The sequence below is a fragment of the Lepisma saccharinum genome, chromosome 4, assembly GCF_977018435.1.
Source record: "Lepisma saccharinum chromosome 4, izLepSacc3.1, whole genome shotgun sequence".
Classification (NCBI taxonomy): domain Eukaryota; kingdom Metazoa; phylum Arthropoda; class Insecta; order Zygentoma; family Lepismatidae; genus Lepisma; species Lepisma saccharinum.
The window spans coordinates 19455437-19469719 of record NC_139232.1 but is presented as its reverse complement, the minus strand read 5'-3'; the positions used below and the strand labels follow the sequence as shown (position 1 = coordinate 19469719).

At 39.2% G+C, this 14283-nt stretch overlaps 1 protein-coding gene across 3 annotated transcripts in view; it reads right to left on the bottom strand.

Moving 5' to 3' along the window:
- Nucleotides 1–14283, bottom strand: part of LOC145986395 (diuretic hormone receptor-like) — a 942340-nt gene that overhangs the window by 861896 nt on the left and 66161 nt on the right. The gene's annotated exons all lie outside the window — the stretch shown is intronic.

The window sequence follows — 14283 nt, the reverse complement described above, 5'->3', positions numbered from 1 at the left end:
ATCTCTTAACCTCCAGACTCCGAACTAGCGAATAGAAATTTCTGTACAGAATCATCAACCGAATAATTAGAAGTAGTCGCTTCAATTTCGAGTACAGACAAAGCCAACATGCAATGTAAAACTCTTGCACGATTCCACTGCAAGCTTATCCTCTCCTTCAGCTTTCTCTCTTCTATAGGTTTCCGACTTCAACATTATGGCTACGAATTCAGCGGAAATTTTTCAATAATGTGTTTGGAAATTTTAATACTTTCGTGTTAAGAAATAATGGATGACCTCGAGAGTCGGTTTAGCTCGTAAATCAAATTGCAAAAAGGAACAAGGGAGACTGATTACTTTCGGAACACCTCTAGCTGACTGCACGAATCTTAACTGCCGGTGCAGATCGTGAGCAAGGAAGTTCGCGATTAAAAGTACCACCTTAGCGTTAGTGTCGCTTCCAAGATGGCCGCTGCATGTAGGATACATAATTTGTTTACGTTCAGTTAGCAGTAGGTAGTAGAAGCAAGGTGCAAGGATTATTCTTGGTAGTAGTCCTCATGGTTGTTATGGAAGAAACGTTGAAGTGGCGTGATAATTTTTTATGTTACGATTGCGACCTGGATTCCTAGAACTATAACGAAGGTGAAGTTATGATGAGAGCGAGGCATTTAATTACGATTACCAAAAAAAAAACACAGTAAACACAGACGAAACTAAAAGTGGTGACTAGTGTGACTTGTGAGCTAACAATTGTATGACATGTACGCATCGTGTAACTGTTAGGTGATGTAAATGTTTTACTTTTATTAATTGTATTTCTTTTTATTAATCATTAATAATTCATTCTTAAACTATTTTCGTCCTCGCAGTTAATCGACTTGCATTTGTTCCATATTTCTTACGTATGATGCAATATTTATCTGGGTGCATTTGGCAAGACGCTTCACGACTTTTCGAAAAAGAATCATATTTCATTTATAAAGTACAATTTAAGACTTCACTTCCGTGGGAATACTGTATATAATCATCCAACAAATAAAGTTAGCAGACTCGTGCATTCTTCGTAATTTTCTTGCCATATTTCAGCATTATTTCTCATGCCAGTCTTCTGTCAATCGATTCTGCATTTCCTGGTTAATTTACAAATTTCACTTTGTTGATTCCTTGGAGTGGAAACAAACGAAAACTTTTCACATATTCTGACTCGTAAAACAATTTATAACCGATAATGGACAGCACACCTTAATCTTTTGCACCTTCCTCGTGTTTTGTATGGCTTCAACACAGTACAGAATCCTACAAACAGTATTTTCGAAAAATCCCACCAGATGGCATATCAGATAATTGAAATCACAAATAGGTGATGGGTTCAGATGACGTCACCGGCTCGCTTGTTGATTGGATCATTTGGGATTTGTGACTCGCTTACAAGCTGCAAATGCAGAACAGGCAGAGATGTTACGGAAATAATCTCGCTCTACTTAGCCAGCGAGCCTATCAACAGTGTACAGCGTGAGCAAGAGGGTTAGGAATAGGTGATGGGTTGAGATGACGTCATCGGCTCGCTTGTTGATTGGATGATTCGGGATTTGTGACTGAGCTACAAATGGAGAATAGTTGTTCCCACTCTATCTAACTCTCGTCTTTGAGAACATAGATTGCAGTATGAAAATCCCCCCCTTTTTAAAATTGTAATCCGTGTTATCATCAGGACGAAAAGCGTGAAATATGGCCAAAACGCTATTTCGTGATGCTTTAATTCCAGGAGCACAATAGAGAGAGAGAAAAAAAAGATGTGTGCTCAATCTCCATCCGTATCCCGCCTCTATTTATTCAAGAACATGAAAGAGGTTCGTTTGTGGGTCGAGCTCCATTGTTGACGAACACCGCATCACTTTTACCACCCCGACTGCAATAACGCTGCGAAAATAATCCGCGGCGAAATTAGAATATAGACAAAAGCTTGCCGAGGGATTTCAGATGAGATTCCGGGTGTGGAGACCGCATTGGACGCAGGAAATCAGTGATGATGTCTGGTCGAGGCTGTAATGAACTCATTGGAATGGACGTTCGCTGTTGGGAGGCGACTGTTGAAGCTTTCTTTGCTGGACTCTTCCAATGTAATTTTGCTTCCTCTGCAAGACACGAATTTAATGCAACATTTCTAGCTACGAGTAAGTGTAGAGCAGAGGCGTAGGAAGGATTTCATTTCGGGGGGCATGTACCCGTCACTATGTAGTCATGAAATACCACATTTGCCGAAACAAAAGGCACCAAACTGAAAGAGCAGAAAGTGGATGATAGTTTGAATTCAACGGATTGTTCTTGAATAATGTGAATTCAGGGGCGTGCACATTAACTGGAAGTGTAATTGGTGTATACAGTTTTCAGTTACGATTGTTAGCAGAAATGTAGCAAATGTAGTCAGAATAAGTGTATATGCATTTCCATTGTAAAATAGTGATGTTGTTCTTGCCTCGTGATATAACTGCTGATATTCGAGACAACATGTGCATTAAAAATGTCATGACACAAAAATTTCCAGCAGGTTAAAAATTAAATCGTCGCAGTTCATATTTATACGTATAAGAAGGAAAGTATGATTTTATGATAAATACATATTGTAAGCCTATATACAAAATTGTGTTTGTTTTATGTATATATCGTCAAAACACACGTGTATATATTATATATACATATATGCGTGTGTGTATTTCTCTCTTGAGTTTTTCTGTGTGTGAATGACAACAACAATCAACTCTTAAATTAATGTAAACACAAGATTCTAGTATACTTAGATTGATTGAACAGAGGCTTTTCTTATCGTTTTTCCGCTACTTTTTATTTATCGCAACGATCCAGTATACTTAATTCTGCGTAGATAAATACTAATAGCCATCCATGCAAAGTTACATAAATATTACCAATCAAATTGTCCATTAGCATGTTTGTACTCTTTTTTTTTTTTAAGGAATGAAATATTTAAGAATTGACACAAAACGTTGAACAACCTGCAGATAATCTCTAAATCAGCATACATAGTAGCAATTCCTTAAAAATACGTAGGATGTAAGTAAGAATTAGTGAAAATAATTTGGGCAATTTGCCGGGCAATACATTTCAATCCCACTGTTCTTGTATTAACCTTCTTTTTAATCTTACGAAAAACTTACAAACTGGTGACATTGTTTGACGTACATTATCAACGAATAACACAAGGCACGACTATTCGAACAGAATTCATATATCGAGAGGCATAACTAGTCGATACACTACAAAAGCTTTGGAAGTAATTTTCAGTTTATGGTGGTGTATGTGCAGTATTTTGAGACGTATTTTTTAGGATATCTTCTACGGACAACATGCACTTGATAACAATACATAACAGAGCGATTTCCCTATTTCCTCCAGTTGCGTCCATACGACAAAGTGAGCAATCACACGCGATGTATTTTATTTTGCTTTCTGTTACTTAGCGTCGCATTTCTGTTACTTTTATCTAATCGCGACGATGAGGATGAGCGATGATATGAACTTCAGGGTCACTTCAAGGTCACTCACCCATACTCAGGCCAAAATTCTGACCCGGGACCCCTAGCGTCGTAGTGCGCTGTGCTAACCACTGCGCCACGGAGCCCCACGCGGTGTAGTTCGACAACATCTCACCAGATGTCACATGAGAATAACTGGAATCGCGAATAGCTTAACAAGAATTTCGGAGTTTTCTTTCAAATAGAAAAATAAACAGCAGGGCAAATTGACTATGTGGCGCGTGGTCTCATACATACAATAACATACATCTTTTTACGAGGGTTTGAAATCTCGAAGGAGGGCTCAACGAGCAGAACTTAATGGAGGAATATTGTTCACCTACAATCTGTCCCAACTATCTCTAGAGCAGGCGAGCGAAAACAAGTCTCTGTGCAAGTAGTAACGCGAGACGGCTCCACCAATGAGCACGTGATAAGGAACGGGATTGCGTGGAGGGGGAGCGAGTGCAGTTACCAGCCTTCGAGCAGCGTGTACTGCTTCGCTCTGCTCTCTCAATTTCCACCACTATGCGCGACCTTGCTCCAGATATACATGTATATGGGATAGGGTATAGACGTGTTCTAAGCTCCGCAAAAGATTGAATATGTGTTGTCATTTGGAAGTGTTTAGAGAAGACACTTTCACCCCCTCACATATAATGAGTTCGTCGCTCAGCACTATGTACTGGTCGAAACTTATTTTTCACAATTTCTGTTTCTTTTTCGTCTCTCTTGCAAACGCTGAGACGAAGGGAGAGGGGAATCAGCGATTGTAACACAATCACGTCAGATCTTTTTCAGACATTTCGCCGCCTCTTCCATTAGGGAGTGCAGAGTGCTGAACACAGTGTAAACATGTCCCGAAGGAAAAAAAAAATGAGGAAGAGAATGAAGTCAGGTTGGTTGACGTGAAACGATGGCTTCGAGTGTGAAGCCTCTTCTGACGTGTATTACTATGTCGCATCCAACACAGGAATGTTGCAAAAAATATATAGACTATGGCCGATTGCCAAAAATGTTTGTATTAATGTCCGGATATTATTAGAATGATAAAAATCAAAAAGACTTAGGTGGGCAGGCCATGTGGCACGAATTGGAGAGGAAAGAAAAGTTTACAGGATTCTTGTTGGGAAACCTGATGGTAAGAGACCTGTAGGAAGACCAAGGCGAAGATGGAGGGATAACGTTGAGATCAACCTAAAGGAAATCGATAAGGATGGAAAAGATTGGATTTACCTTACCCAGGATAGGAACTGATAAAAGGCTTGTGTTGCTGTAGCCATAAACCTTCCGGTTTAAGAAGGCTAGAGGGTCCAGAGTATGGCCAAATGCCTTGCTTGGTGTTTTCTCTTGACGTGGGTATTCTTCCATGTTAATTTCTAGTGCGCAGGAAGGTGGGGATAGGAACCCTTATGTAATGATCGTGTTCGTTTCTCGGTCAGTCGCAAATGGTATCGCCGGCCTCAGTGGCGAAGTGGTTAGCACAGCGCTCTCCCCCGCCAGGAATCCTAGGTTCTAATCCGGTCCTGATCATCGGTGTTCTTTGTGAGTGTCCCTTCATGAATCCATCATGTCATCAGTTATCATTAGCCAAAAGTGGAAGAAATGCCAAGTACAAGGGTTGGATAAAAAAGTAGTGACAACACTGCTGTCGCGTGAGAGGCGTGGGTCTGTGGGCCACGGGGTTGCCGGATCTGATTACTAGACCTCGGATCTTTAGGTTCTAAAAAGCGTGCTTTTAGGTTACTAAAACATGCTCTAAAATCCCTATAATACGTTCTAAAGAATAATTTTCAAAATTATCCACAAATTATTGTATTACTATGCTTGTGCTGTTAACAAAAATTTCTTATTGGTATGAAAAATAAATTACGTATGTATAATTTGCTGCACAATATCAGGGTGGTTACTCACCGGGAATTCTTTGAATTCTGGGAATTATGCGTGAATTATTGGCTCTGGGAAGAAGGGGACGAAAAAGAAATAAATAGAAAGGAAGAAGGGAATGAAAAGGAAAGGAAAGGAAGAAGAGAATTAAAAGGAAAGGAAATGAAGAAGGGAACAAAAAAGAAAGAACAGGAAACGATGGAGGGAACGAAAAAGAAAGAAAAGGAAAGGAAGAAGGGAACGTAAAAGAAAGAAAAGGAAAGGAAGAAGGAAGCAAAAGAGAAGGGAGAGGAAAACTGTTGAAAGGATAAGAAAGTAAGGTAAAAAAAAGTGTAGAAAAGCAAGATAACGAAAGGAAAGCAAGGTGACGAAAGGGAATGTAAGGAAATAAAAAGTAAGGAAAAAGGAAAGACAATGAAAGATATAAGAAAGAGGATAAAAACACATAAGGGAGGGGGAAAACGGAAAGAAATACAGTAAAACGTGGAAAATATAATACGGAATTTGAAGACAAGAGTGAAATTTAAGACAATAAAATGAGAAATAGAAAATCAGAGCAAATTTTAAGGACAAGACCCGGACAGAAACTAAACGCAAAAGAAATGGTTGAGAAACAACCATTGGAAACAGATCACGTTCGAAATATGGGAGGAAAAATGATCTTTCAGACAGTTCTCATAAATATGAGAGAAATCGTGCGGATTGAATGGATATTCTCGGAAACCTAAATCGCATTGCGTGGGACCGTTCGATCTGCCGCTGACAGCAGTCGCGCAGAAGCCTGCTTTGCCCCATTACCCCCGCCATCCGAAGGTGGGTCGCCCCCAGGATCCGCCACGACCAGACAAGCCGGTCGAGGAGGCAAGGGGCATTAAATAGCTCTGCGCCCCGCCCCCCCCCTCTTTCTCCCGCCACTCCGTGGAATGCAAAGGAGTCCACCACATTCTTCAATAAGAACTCTCCGAAAAGCAAACATCTGGAGTTCCCTGGATGCTGTCAGCTGGAAGAGAAATTCTCCAACTTTTTCTTAGGGGACTTGGAAAAGAGATGCCAACCTCTCTTCCATGCAGGACATCCTTGAACTGCATTCTTGCTTGCTAACGAAGCTCTGGTGCCTTGACACACAGCTAGTATAATATTGTGTTTGGAATGTAGCTCTATGGTGCGGAAACATGGATACTGAGTCCAAGTGAGGAAAAGCGACTGGAAGCTCTAGAAATGTGGCTATGGAGACGAATGAAACAGCTAGAAAGATCAATGCTGGTGATAAACATGAAGAGGAAAATGAATTGGTTGGGTCACTGGATGAGAAGAATCTGTAGCCTAAGGGATGCTATTGAAGGGAAAGAAAATACGGGGAAAAAGAAGATACCAAATGATTGACGCGCTACAAAGCGAAGGCTTCAAGATCGAACAGCACGGAGGTTGCAAGGAAAGACCTGCCCTGGGCAGAAAACAATGAATGAATGAGTATGTCATGTATTCCGCGTAGGTGTGTGTTTCTGATTGTTGCTACATTCATTTTATCTAATCGCTATACATCCTGAACATCACAATTAGCCAAACGTTCCAGAGAGACCTGGGCAAATTCATGTGTGAGGATCAACTGAAGTGCATTATTAAATTAGTTGCCAACGAGATGATCATGAATATGAAAAGATAATGTAATATGTTAGTACACAGTTTATTGTACACATATACAATGTAATAATCTCAATGAGAGTCGCGGTGGTATAGTCGGCAGGCGTCCGACTTCAATGCGGAATACCCGGTTTCGATTTCCGGGATGGGTAATTTCAAGTGTGAATATTTTGGAGACAAGGCTGAAAGGGAGAATATAGTGAACAAAAGATGTGGTTGCAACAAAATGATGTATCCCTGACCAGAACAGGGAACATTGTAAGCATTGCATACCCAGAGCTGAAATGAACTTTTAGATTCACCGACGTCTCAAAACTTGGTTAAGGTCCCGCATGGGCGAAGAGAAGCTCACAGGACTGGCTCTACTTATCATTCATATTATGATTACTATTATTATTATTATTATTATTACTTTTACTGAATTCCAAGTGGGACAAAATAATGCAAATATTTTCAAAAGACAAGACGAGATTGGACTTCCTTCTCTAGATGTACGGCTGTGTTTTTAGTAAAGGTCATGAAATTTTATTTTTAACTAATTAGTACATTTTACATAGTTTTTGTGTTAATTTCGGCTAATGAAGTAACAGTGACAAACATATAGGGACGACACAACACGAGTCCCACAGGGGATTACACATGCTGTGAGTCCAGACGGCAGAGCTTCCTTAGTCTGCAAAATTCAGTCCAGGGTATAGTCAACGGCAAAACTAAGAGTAGTCAAATGTTGCATCGCTATTTTCATTTTTCTTTTATTCTATGTTGTTTAAAGAAATAGACTTCTGTTGATTCGAAGCATTTAATTGGGTTGAGCCTGCGTTTTAAGTAAACTTTATGCACAGTAAGGCTAATCGGGACTGGAACTACAGTTTAAAGTGGGATCCGAACCACTATGTGCCTCCACCGGGTTTGGAACTCGGGACCCCTTGATTACAAGGCGAGGACGCTACCACTGCGCCATCGGGGAGGCCTGTTGATTCGAAGCACATGTTGACCTCTACTTCTTGACATTTTTATCTCAATTCATTATCATCACAGTATTGAAAACAAACAATGAAAATATTATATATATATATGAATTCAACGAAGACGAACAACGTGCAATTTTTGACATATTGTATAGAATGCAAAGTAAAGATGATCAGGATATACATTTGCAGAGAACGATCCATGTTGAAAATGTTAAGACACATCGTCCACGCAAAGAAGATGCTGCGTTACACGAAAAGTCGTTAAAGTACCACGTACTACTGGCAAGTAGCAAAATACAAGTTTGTCGTGAGACGTTTTGCAGACTTTATGATGTGTCAAGAGAAAAGAATAAGGCGTTTGCGGATGTTACCGTTAGAGGGCAAAATACCTCATGATATGCGCGGACAGAGCAAAAGTGGGAATATGATTAAGGCTGAGGATATACAGGCAGTTTATGCAGACATCAAATACCTACATGAAAACCTGTCAATTCAAAAGACGTATGAACATAAACAAAAATATCCTACGTCCAGAATAAAATACAGTTTCGACTACAAGTATTTTAAGGAAAATTTTGCGTTTCGTTTCGTGAGGCCACAGGTAGACACGTGTGGTGTCTGAAGAACAGACTAACAAAATGAAGAGGACATTTCTCGTCTTATTTCTCACAGTTTCCACTTTTATTGCAGAAAGGTACCGGAGTCGCAACTTTTTCATCTCCACTGTCTCTAGCAGCATACTGTAGGTGGGTGCATTGAGAGTTGCAAAATTAACTATTCATTATGCTGAATATTTGAGCCAACAACGGTACATTTCTTTCTTACACTATCAATATTATACGATTTTTCTTGTTTTTCTCCGAATTGTGCAAAAGTGACTCAGGTCCCTTTCTGCAATAAGCCATTCATATATATATATATACACACACACACCGAGTGGGACACCTAAAAGTAGAACCGGAAATATTTCGTGAACAACAATAAATATTGAAAAACTGCTTTCGCATATACATATGTATGAGAGGGCTCATGAAATTAGTGGACACAATACGTTCAACTACGTAAGGAAATATGGTTTTCAACACAAACTTAGTTTTTTTTTTATGGAAACCCCATTTTATTTTTAGCTCACTTGAAAGTACGGATAAATTCATTAAGAGTGACGTTTGTTATATTGTAATACGTCAAATAGTTCTCAGGTAATTGTAACGTGAAGTTGACGCTTGAAACAAACATTCTCACAAGTTGATTTCGTATGTCGTAACATACATATCCCTCTTTTAACGCCAGTCTCGTATCGTAACAAACATGTTACTCTTCTGCAAGCTACGCGTTGTGCTTATGGAAGTTGTTACGTTCCAACAACTACGGGTTACAATAAAATGTGTAGTTTATACAAGAGTAAGCTTTGACAAATTATCTAAAAGGTTTTGATATATCTTTCGGAGTTAACAAATATTTGTTAAATAAAAAGTATAAATTTTAAACATTCCGCCATCAATTACGTACATAAATGTTAGTACATTAACGTCTTTCTAATTTTTAATTCACGTTCATTCATTTACGTCATAATTTTTAGTACATCGGAACAATCAACTTTTTTCGTTTGGTCATGTAAAATCTCTAAGTTTTGAACTATTAAACTTTGCAACTTATATACGTATTTTTTCTTTCTTTCAAATTGATTTATCAAATTTTTCAAATAAATCAAGGACATAACAAAATACACTGATTAACCAGACGTTTGTGTTAGTGTATTTACGTCAGAACTGTTGCTGAGAAAATAGTATTTTCATACTCTGAAAAGGCCGAGATGATACCTATGGAGAGTGTAGGAAAAATGCAACACAAGCGTGCGGGCTGTATGCACGACGGTATTTACGCTCGGCTCTGCCGACAGGCATAGTGGGGATGTGCATTCACGCTCAACTTCACGTTACAATTACTTGAGAACTACTTGACGTATTACAATGTAACAAACGCCATTCATAATGAATTTTTCCGTAATTTCAAATCAGCTAAAAATAAAATGGGGTTCCCATGCCCCACCCGGTAGGTATATATATATATATATATATATATATATATATATATATATATATATATATATATATATATATATATATATATATATATATACACACACACACACAACATAAAGTTTCTTTGGCCGATGGGTGTTCCAAGTGGAAAGGGGGTTGACATTTTGGTATTTTCAGAACGGTCACCCATTACAACCCATTTTTATTTGTATATTTCTATTTATGATAGAAAATATGTAATGCCAATCCTGACTATGGTAAATTTAAAAATGACTTCAATTTTGTTATTAACTGTGGTAATAAAATTGGTTAAAAAATTAAAAGATCTCTCCGACCTGACCCCCCCCCCCCCTCCCTCCCAACTCTCCAACGGTTGACCACCCAGATATCACCGAAACTCGTCCCTGGGTTCGTCCTTGTGAATGACGTATTTGTTACAGGCAAATAACTGGAAACGAAAACAGTACCCGGCGTAACCATTCTCTCTATCGGGGGACATAGAGGCCGTGGTCTCCTGCTGCATCAATCTGAATTCTTCGCATTTCCCTTCCCCTTTCGCTCGCCCCGTTGACTCTTTCCCTCCGAACATCAAAGCATTCACGGCCGCGTGCCCCTCAAAGGTCTCAGAGTCGATTGGCCCAAAGCCTCAATTTTGTGCTGTCGCCTCCGAGTCACTGCTTCATGGTCCACACAAAGAGAGATTTATCTGTATCATTATCCTCCAGAGTAGGCCATCAGTCGATAAACGGCAATTCGTGTAGCGACAGTCCACATTGTGATGAACTACTTTAAGGTTCCGATCGGAAACAATGAAGAATGGTACTCTGGAGTAATGAACCCATTTGTACCGACCAATGACGTATGACCAATGAGCCTATAAGACTTACAAAGTACTAAATAAATAATGATAATATACTTGTTTAGCATGTGTTGCATAATCGAGGTATTTATTTATATTTCCGCCGAACTTACAGGAAGGCAAGGGTTATCTAGGGATTATACGGCTTTGAATGAGAGTACCGAATATGATTTATGCACACTACTACTTACATGCATAAAATGGGTATTAATGAGGAACTTTACCTTCGACAACTAGATCTAGAGCCTCCCCGATGGCGCAGTGATATCGCCGTTGCATTGTAATCAAGGAGTCCCAAGTTCGGATCCCACTTTAAACTATAGGTCCAGTCCCGATTAGCCTTACTGTGCATAAAGTGGATTTAAAACAAAAAAATCAATCAATCAATCAACTCCCGGATCTAACATCATTTTAAGATATTCAATAAATATTCAATTCTTGATCTCTTTCACGTGAATTTCCTTGCCAGGACAGTTGTTCTTATAGACATTTTCGCGTTCTTAACTATACTCTTTCCCGTGTATCTCTGGAGGAAGCGAACGAAACAAGTCTCTGCGTAAGTAGTGACGCGAAACTGCTCCGCCAATGAACACGTGAGAGGGAATGGGATTGCGTCGAGGAACGGATAGCGACTGCGGTTACCAGCTTTCGCAGCAGCGTGTACTGCTTCGCTCTTTACATTCGATCCCTCTCCTTCTTTGTCGCTATGCGCGGCCTTGCTCCAGAGATAGCCTGGACAGATTATACATGTTAGCTAGATAATGTATACGTACTGTTATATATATCTCTATTTTTGTAGCTTATTTATACTATTCATGTAATAATAACAATAACAGGATTAATTTGGAATATACCCATAAATTACATTATTATTATTATTTCTGACACACGGTTCAGAACCCACCCAAGAAATATATTTCTAGATACGTGCCTCGTACCGACTATACGCAACCGAGGAATTGTTTGAGAGGTTGTATGACGGATTTAAACTAGCCTGTACAGTCAGATGCGGAAATATTATAGTTCCTAGTTGGGGACAATCAAAGTTGCAGTTCTGCACTTGCTTCATACCAAGCTGCTGAAGTCAGTAATACAAAATTTTCTGTCTCTGCTATTAGATTAATTGTCACATGGATGTGAAAGGGAGCAAAAGCCGCCTTAGTGGCTTAGTGTTTCGAGTAGTCGACTCATGAGGTCGTCACATAAGTTACCTAGCGACGATTAGGATGAGTGATGATATGATTAATTTGATGAAGAGACGCTCACAAGGAATAACCATGACCAGACCGAGATTCGAATCCGGGATCCTATGAGTTGTAGCACGCCGGGTCGAGTCATATCTTGCTTCCCGAGAGGGAGAAAGTTTAACAACTATTTTATGCACAGGACTGGACCTACAGTTTAAAAATAGGATTCAAACCAATCTGTACCTCCACTGGATATCGAACTGAAAAATCAAAAGTCCCGGTTTGAATTGAACGTCCCTCGTATATCCAATCATTCCTGATTAGTACCCATGGAGCAATTTGCTGTTAGGTAGTAAACACAGCTCTAACTTGTTAATAAAATCGAGTCTTCAAGTTACTTAAAATGTGTGATTCTAAAAGCACCACCCCCTCTCTCTCTCTCTCGTAGATTTAATCGTGTATTTTCCGTGTCCCATTTTGAAATGACGACCTTCTCAACCTCGATGTTTCAAATACACCTTGTAGTGTGAAGGTTCCCTTTGTGAGAATGGTATCTTGTAAGGTAATATCGCAACGTGGTAATGCCTAAGGATACATCAAAACGCACAAAATTATGATTTTTTTTTCAGAAACGCGGAGCGAAATATGCTGTGGTAAAAATAACAATTCTCACACCGACCATGGACATTTCTCACGTTTCAAATTTATCTTGTGATCGTCATGAACACGCATTCGTCAAGAAGAGTGTTGGAAATTTTGCCATTACTTATTCTCTCTAGTACGTTAGCACAAATGCCACTAAATATTCCCACGAAAATGGGGATGAAGCAATGAAACGCAAGTATTCATTACTTGTAGTAGTACTTTTATTTAGGTTCGCTTTTCCCCCACTTTTGGCTAATTGCGAGGATGAATATTAATGGCGGTTATATGGATGGAAGACCAATCACAAAGTAACATCCGAGACTCGAACCAGGACCCTTGAGTGGCTAGATCGTAAGTTGAGTAGACCTGCACGGCTGAGTACTTAACATAGCCCTCTCTTACGCCAGTGGTCTCAGTTTTGAATCGTGGGTGGGTGTTCTTTGCGAGGTTTCATCAGTTTCATCCTCATCTTCGCGATTAACCAGAAGTGGCAGAAAGCCGAAGTAAATTAAACAAAAGCAATCAAACAAAGAGGAAAGTTCTACCAATCATGATTGTATAATGTGAAGAAAACATGTTTCTTTTTCTGTGCAATGCTTCCAATAAATGTATTTGATCAAATCAACCAGCCAACAACACTTACAGTTCTACTTGTGATGCATAACTGTCTAGGACAATATAAACAATGGATCTCGACGCGCTGACAAAGAATCGTCAAACGAAAAGTCAATTTCTAGAGCTTAGCTTAGAAGGGACATTCCAGACTTCGCTCACAAGATATGAAGGCGTTCCAGCTTGGAAGCTGTTCACACGGACAAGTTCTTTCATAGCTCCGATGGCCAGTATGATCCGGAAAATAGATTGATAGTTCAATGATGCCACAAAGAACCATTGCATCCAAGCTATAGAAATGCTCTTATGTGTGATAACGTGGTCTGCATAATTTCTACTCTAACAAAGACAGGAAATTACTTCGTAGTCTCGCAGAGATAGATCCTTATTGGCTTCCACCATAGGCGGATCCACAATTATCTTCTGGCAGTATGTAACATTGGAAATATAATGCGTAGATTTTTAGGTACACGTTAAGTGCAGCTGTACTATCTTTGGATAATGTAAGGAAAGCATGTTTCTTTTCTGCTCAATGCTAACAATAAGGGTCTTTGTCAAATCAACCACCCAAAAGCACTTGCAGTTCTATTTGATGGTTACCAACTGTTGTCTACAACACAATAATAGAAAAGATGGAAGTTTCATAATCAAATATAGTTTGGCAAAGTTGATTTTAGACCTGCTTTGCGTTGAGATAAACTAATCGAGACAAGACTTTTTTTTAAGTTGTACCCAGTCCACTATGCTATGTATCCCACTCCAAATCGAACCTGGAACCGCTTAATTAAAACGCGATACCTTGCACAACTTACAAAATTGAATATTTAATATGTTGATTATAAAAATAAATACTTATGTCATAGTATGACGTCATAATTTGTTTTACGCAAATTTGTAATCCGTTCCAATGGTTATTGACTAACCTTA